General features: G+C 46.5%; 1 pseudogene; it reads right to left on the bottom strand.

Annotated features, from left to right (window-relative positions):
* Positions 1 to 3,097: 3,097 nt before the first annotated feature.
* Positions 3,098 to 3,216, bottom strand: LOC112471875 (annotated as a pseudogene).
* Between the last annotated feature and the right edge of the window lie 3,273 nt (positions 3,217 to 6,489).

The raw sequence follows: 6,489 nt of genomic DNA on the forward strand, positions 1-6,489 counted from the left end.
AGTTAAAGAACTCTTCCATGTATACAGAGATGAGCACCTGGCCTAGGTGGACCCATCCATAACTGATCAGACCATGCCAATCAGCCCTCCCGGGTCTTACTGAAGAGTTTAGCCAGGCTGACTTCTGCCAGAATGTGCCCTTGTAGTAATGGCAGCACTGCTGACGCTAGAGAGGTGGGCAGGAAGACGACAGACCTTGGGACCTCCTCTTGGTGCTAAACCTATTGGAGGAGATAGGGTTCCCCCCTCGCACACGCCCCGCCTCCCGCCCCAGGGTAGAAGCACTGGCACCAGGTGATGAAAATATTCTGTTGATGTTACATCTCTGGATAAGGGGAGGCTCATGGGATTGTCTTCCATTTTTTTTAGCACCAGAATGAAAGGTAAACCTATGTAGGCAAAATACATAAGAGCTGGGTTCAGTGGCTCTGTCATCAGAGAAGGACCATGGGGACCAATGGTGACTCTTCTATGGGAAAGATGTCCCAGCCTCCGCTTCAGGGCCAGAGGAAGATACTGAGCAGTGTCCGCCAAGACTCAAAAAGCCCTGATGCCATCAGAGCCTGACATTCCTCAAGAAAGACTGGCGTTTCCATGATACCCAGACTCCTCTCTCACTCTTCAATACAAGTGACTCCCAGATGAGGAAGCTTCTCAAACAAAAGAGCTATCGGCCTGCGCTGGAACCCAGCTGGGTAGTGAGCCAGGGGCAGACTTGGGAATCAGATCCAGTCCCAGCTCTGCCACTTAGTGCTGTCCTACTTTGGGCAAATTGGTTCCCATTCTGAGCCCCCATTTTCTCAGTGTAATGTGGATAATGACATCCATTCCAAGGGCTGTTATGAATAAATGAGATGACAAAGCCAAGCATCTAGCATATTAGGTTTTCAGTCAATGGCATCACCCTCATCCCCATTCCATAGGCAGAGGCATGGTGGTGGGCACTGGGAGGGTCTGTCAGAAAGAGGATTTGAGGACCCATAGCTATGATTTAGTCCTGACACTTTTAAAATGAATTCATAGACAACTGCTTATTTACATAACACTAGCATTTACAAAGCCCTTTCTCCTATATTATTCTTATTTAAATAGCCTTGTTAGGTAGGCATTATGATCCTCATTTTACAACTGAGAAAAGTAAAGCTGAGGAAGATTAAATAACTTGCCCTAGTCCCTTTAGATCCCTAATCTCTTGGGTCTTCAGGTCTCTAATTCAGTGTCCTTTCTGCCACCCCACACTGGAACAATCACCCATTCAATAATATTTCCTGTAAGTTTACTAGGTTCCAGGCCCTGGAAGCCCACTCTGACTTGTTTTAAGAGGAGAACTGGCCTGTTCTAAGCCAGCTACATTCTTTGATCCAGCCCTCATGGCTGATGGTACATCTACGGGGTTAAGCCCCTGGGCATCAGGCTGCAAGTAGCAGGGCGAACCACCACATGCTGACTGAGAAGTACAGCAGGGCCGCACTGGTGGCAGAAGATGTTCTCTGCCCGCCAGGCACTGAGCGTCTCCTGCGGTAAGGAAGGCACAGCCAGGGGAAAGCATGTGGGAGAGGAGAAAAACTATCCAGAGAGCCAGTGGTTCTCAGCCTGGCTGGACAGCAGAATCACCTGGAGGGCATTTAAAACATTCTGGCGCCTAGACCCAACTCTCGGAGATGGCAATTTATTTGGTGTAGAGTAGGACCCAGCATCAGCACATTTTACTCCCCGCCCCAGGTGAGGCTAACGTGTTACCAGGTTGAGAACCCAACGTGTAAGGAAGGCCCTGCCAATCAGTGCGGTGTGCTGGCTGGCAGTACTGGCATCACCTGGGAGCTTGTCAGAACTGCAAAATCCCGGGGCGTATCCAGACCTACTGATTCTGCATGTGCACTTTAACAAGACCCCAGGTGACTGGAGTGCATATGGAAGATGGAAAAGGGCAAGCTCCTTCCTGTGAGTCAGCCAGAGAAGTCCCTCCCCAGCCCCAGCTGGGAGATGCAGCCCACCTGCTCCTGCCAGGCAGCAAACGCTATGAGCATAGAGCAGGAGTGGGGGAGGGGGAGAGGGGGGCTCAGGTGACTGTGGGGGTCCGCATCGCCAAGCTCTGCTTGTCTTGTTTCCTCCAGAGCCGCACCTGGTCCTGCATCACAGGGCTCCATGTATGAGAGCTGCTGGAGTCCCAACAAGCCCCTTCTGTGACTAGGAGGAAGTCTGACAGCAAAACCCTATCACCATTTAAGTGACCAAAAAAAAAAAAAGAGTTTCTTCTCCTTCCACACAGTCCTCTTCCCCAGTTCCCCCTCCCCTCCTCAAGTGCTCTTTGCCACGGAAGAGGCAGCTCAGGACAGCACCACCTCAGCACAGCCCCAGCAAGACAGCAAGCTGCCTGACCCACCATAAAGGCAGCACTGTCACCGCAGGCATGGAGGTGGCTGGTACCAGCTGAGCCTCATGAAGGAGGGAATCCTCGAAAGAAGACCAGACAGAGACACACACATAATCCAGCCACACAAGCACGCTGCACCCCACCCCCAACTCTGTATCCCGGCTACCACTTCTTTGTTTCTACCAGTTGTGTGTCATCTTTCACACACGCCTGCTTTTGCTCTCCCACTAGACTGAGAGCAACCATCCCTGGCTCCTCCTTTGTCACTGTCCACAGCACTAAGTACAGAGACTTAGGCCTGGCAGGAGCTCCATAAACGTTATTTGTATTCATGCGTGCACATTTTCTAGGAGTCAAAGCCAAAGCTCCAGGAGAACAAAAAGCTACTCACAAGGAGGTGTTTATTAAAGATCACTATCAGCACACTGAAATTCTAAAGGAAAAAAACAAGACAACTATGAGGCATGGCTTCGAAAGCATGAACTCTGGTTGAGGAAATCAGGTTTATACACGGCAAGCCTACGGCCAGAGACTCAAGGAAATCAGCATGTTCACGATAAGGTTAGGCAGGCCTGTGGGCACTGGTATGCGCCCACACAATGGACACTTTCTGCTCCAATCTTTTGTATTTATTTATTTTTTTAGGCGAGGCAACCCTTAGTTGACCTCATAAATTGCAAGGACCTTGTCAGCTTACAATCCTTTATTTATTTTTATTTTTAATGCCTACAGCACCTAGTCTTCCTAGGTGGTCTCCCATCCAAGTACTAACCAGGCCCAACCCTGCTTAGCTTCCAAGATCAGACGAGATCAGGCTTGTTCAGGGCAGCATGGCTGTAGACTTTCTGCTCTAACCTTTTGACAGGTTATTATTGCTTACTTATCGGTTGGCATTTTAAAGCATTTTTTCCCTTCTGGTATCTCTGCTACTCACTCATCCCCCCGTCCTGGGCCATGTCTGTTCTACCAGGTAAACAAGATGTAAAGATGCCTGGAGTTAGTAGGAGAGATGCATCAAGACCAGCAACGTCTCTCTGCTGGATGCCCATCTGACACAATAGCACATTGTCTGTACGTCACCTCACTCCAGAGACAAATTCCCCGGGCCGTATACATTGCATTGCTTACCCATTCAAAGCTCCAAAAAGTGTTGGATCAGGTCCTTGGGACCCCAGCCAGAATTCAAGGAGGCTTCTCTCTTCCCTTAAAAAGAAAACTGCACTGCATTGTGGATGGTTGTTTTCGCATAAGAATGTCAGGGCAAAGCTCACAGCCACGTGCAGACTTTGAGTTCAGACTGTGTCGAACTCACCCCATTCAAAAGTCCACTTTACATCACAGAGGTTAGGTACGAGGAACCAAAAAGCAAGAGTAAATGGCAAAGGTCAACATTCTGACTGCAAATCTGTGCAGTCCAATATGGTAGCCACTAGCCACATGTGACTATTTAAATTAAATTAAATTTAACTAAAAATTCAATTCTCAGTTACATCAGATACATTTCAAGTGCTCAGTAGCCACATGTGGCTAGTGCTACCATGTCAGACAGCACAGATATAGAACACGTCCATCATCACAGAAAGTGCTACCAGACAGCACTGATATTGAACTTTTAGATGTTTCACTTGAAGTAATGAGTAGGGTCTTCTGGGAACTTCTGTTACTCTCTCTGTGTTTGCTGGAGAGGTTTTAGGTACTCTGAAATGTTGAGTATAAAGAGTGCACTTTTTACAAAGAAAGAAGCAATGTGTTAAGATTCTGATATAAATATGAAGACTCTATGGCAAAACTTACAGGGCTACAAATCGAGTCACTTTTGCATGCACATATGCATATACACGGTCTCTCCTTCAGAGGTCCATTATCAGTTTCCCCATACTTTTGCTTTCCTCACAAGGACTGTGAAGTCAGATGCTGTAAACCAGTTTGCTGCCAGAAAGCCCACACACAACCTAGTCCTGGCAGAACCGTGTTCTAGATCCTTTGGGTGGTTCTATGCATTCCCTGGCTTTACCTTCTAACCTGGCATTATTGGGGTGAAAACTCGTTCAGAGGGTAGCTCAGCACCCTGGACAGCGACGAGCTCCCTAACAGCGAGCATAGGAGACCGTTCCAACACTCCCCTTTCCTCCAAACACTTTGAGAATGAACTAACCCCAGATGCCATTAGGTAGGTGCCTGTGAAAGGATTTCCCATTCACTTCTGACACCACGACCTCTTCTTTGCAGCAAAAGCAAGCTCAGCTAAGAAGCTTTAAATGCTCCTCCCCAACTCCGAGAAAAAGACCCACCCCTCTCAGTCAAGATTCTCCTGCAGCCCGGCCCCTGCTGGTCCTTCCAGCTGAAGCTTTCACGGCTCCATCCTGGCCAATTCTATGCCTGATCACACCTTCCTTCCTCTAAACCTTTGATTATGCTCCCTTACCCCACCAGAAACGCCCATCTCCTTATCATTCATTGCCTATTCAAATCCTACACATTTCTAGTGACCCAAGGCAGCCCCTGTGGCTCTAAATCTTCCCAAAGGACTTTAGTCTACACTGACTTCTTCTCTTCAATGACATCTCAATGCACTTGTAGTTTAGATCATACTTTAGAGAAAATCATTATATATTGTCTTACACAATTACTAGGTTCAGACATAGTTTTTAAAGTTCCCAGTGGTCCAGTATGTGGAAGATCTAGCTCTGCTAGCACTAACCATGCAGCTGCAAGCAAATCATGCCACCCTTCTGAGTCTGTTTCTTAAACAGTAGAAGAATAATTTCGGACTAAACTATCTCTAACAGTCCATGAGTGGAGAATTTTCTCAAAAGAAGTTGCCACCTAGACATGTGCTGTGTACAGAGTAGAGGCTTCAAAGACTAACCACAGATGAAATAAACATCATGTAAAAACAAACGAGGCATAGCCCAGGGCTGGGGTCAGTCATAACCCTGATTTAGCTCTCAACATGAGTCACGAAAGCTTCATTTCCACTCAGTGCGTGATGATGATCAGAAAGAGATCCAGTTTCTGTCCCTGCCTACGTCAGCACAGGAAAATTGCCTGTGGCCTCAGAGGCATTTTCCTTCCTAAAGAACGCGTCACTGCCAACATGTGGGAAAATATGACACAATGGGTGTTATAACGGCGGCATTATAACAATATCTTTCATGCAAACACACATGGATAGGTCAACCAACACCTGACAGCAATGTATTAACTTCACTATTAATTACACGTAAGCCCAGATAGACTATGGAAAATAACAAAAAGCATAATCTTTGGTGGCATCTCAAAATAAAACTCTAGCTAATCTCGCAAGTCAAGAAGCTCCAAGGGGGAGAGAGAACTGACTCAAAATTTCAGCTCAGTATTATACCTCCTGTCAAAATGATAGTTATAATACTTCCTCATGTTTAAAACCCTATTCCAAAAGCATTCAGCTTATAAATCTACACACAATAAGGAGCAAATTAAGGCCCAGAAATGTTTAATAACTTTCATATTGTAAATAAAAATCAAACTAGAACCAGTGTCTAGTCGGAATAATTCCACCAACATAGGCAGCATGCACACAAAAACGTGTCCACGTATGCACATAATGCACACTCAGAGAACTCTTAGTAATATAAAGACATGCGTTATGAAACTCATTGACTCCAAAACTGGAATATCTCACTGAATACCTGCACAAAATGCTACCACCAAAGCAAACTGGCCAGTATCAGGAAAGAAGGTAGGAATTCTCATCACTGGGAAAAGTCCTTGGAATTGCTCTGCTAGTCATTCACTCTCATCTGAGAAAGTCACAAGATCTGAGAACAAAACTTAGCATCTGGTCAACCCACCCCAGGCAGCCTAAACTGGATCCAGGGGAATGGGCTCAGCATGAAGGCCAGAACCATCCTGTCCCAGGCACTTCCCCAAGCTGGCCGTCCTAAGTGCTCAGAGAAGGAAAGCAGAGAGACCCCAGTACAACCAGGTTAAAAGAGTCAAGACTTTAGTGCTCAGGTTCCTCTATGATCATGTCTGAATACACTACTCTGGACATATCCTCACTACTAAATTACATGCACTCACCACCAAGCCGTATCATTTATTCATCATGATTCAAAGGTCTCCTGAACATT

The sequence above is a fragment of the Pteropus alecto genome, unplaced genomic scaffold (genome assembly GCF_000325575.1).
Source record: "Pteropus alecto unplaced genomic scaffold, ASM32557v1 scaffold359, whole genome shotgun sequence".
In the NCBI taxonomy this organism is placed as follows: Eukaryota; Metazoa; Chordata; class Mammalia; order Chiroptera; family Pteropodidae; genus Pteropus; species Pteropus alecto.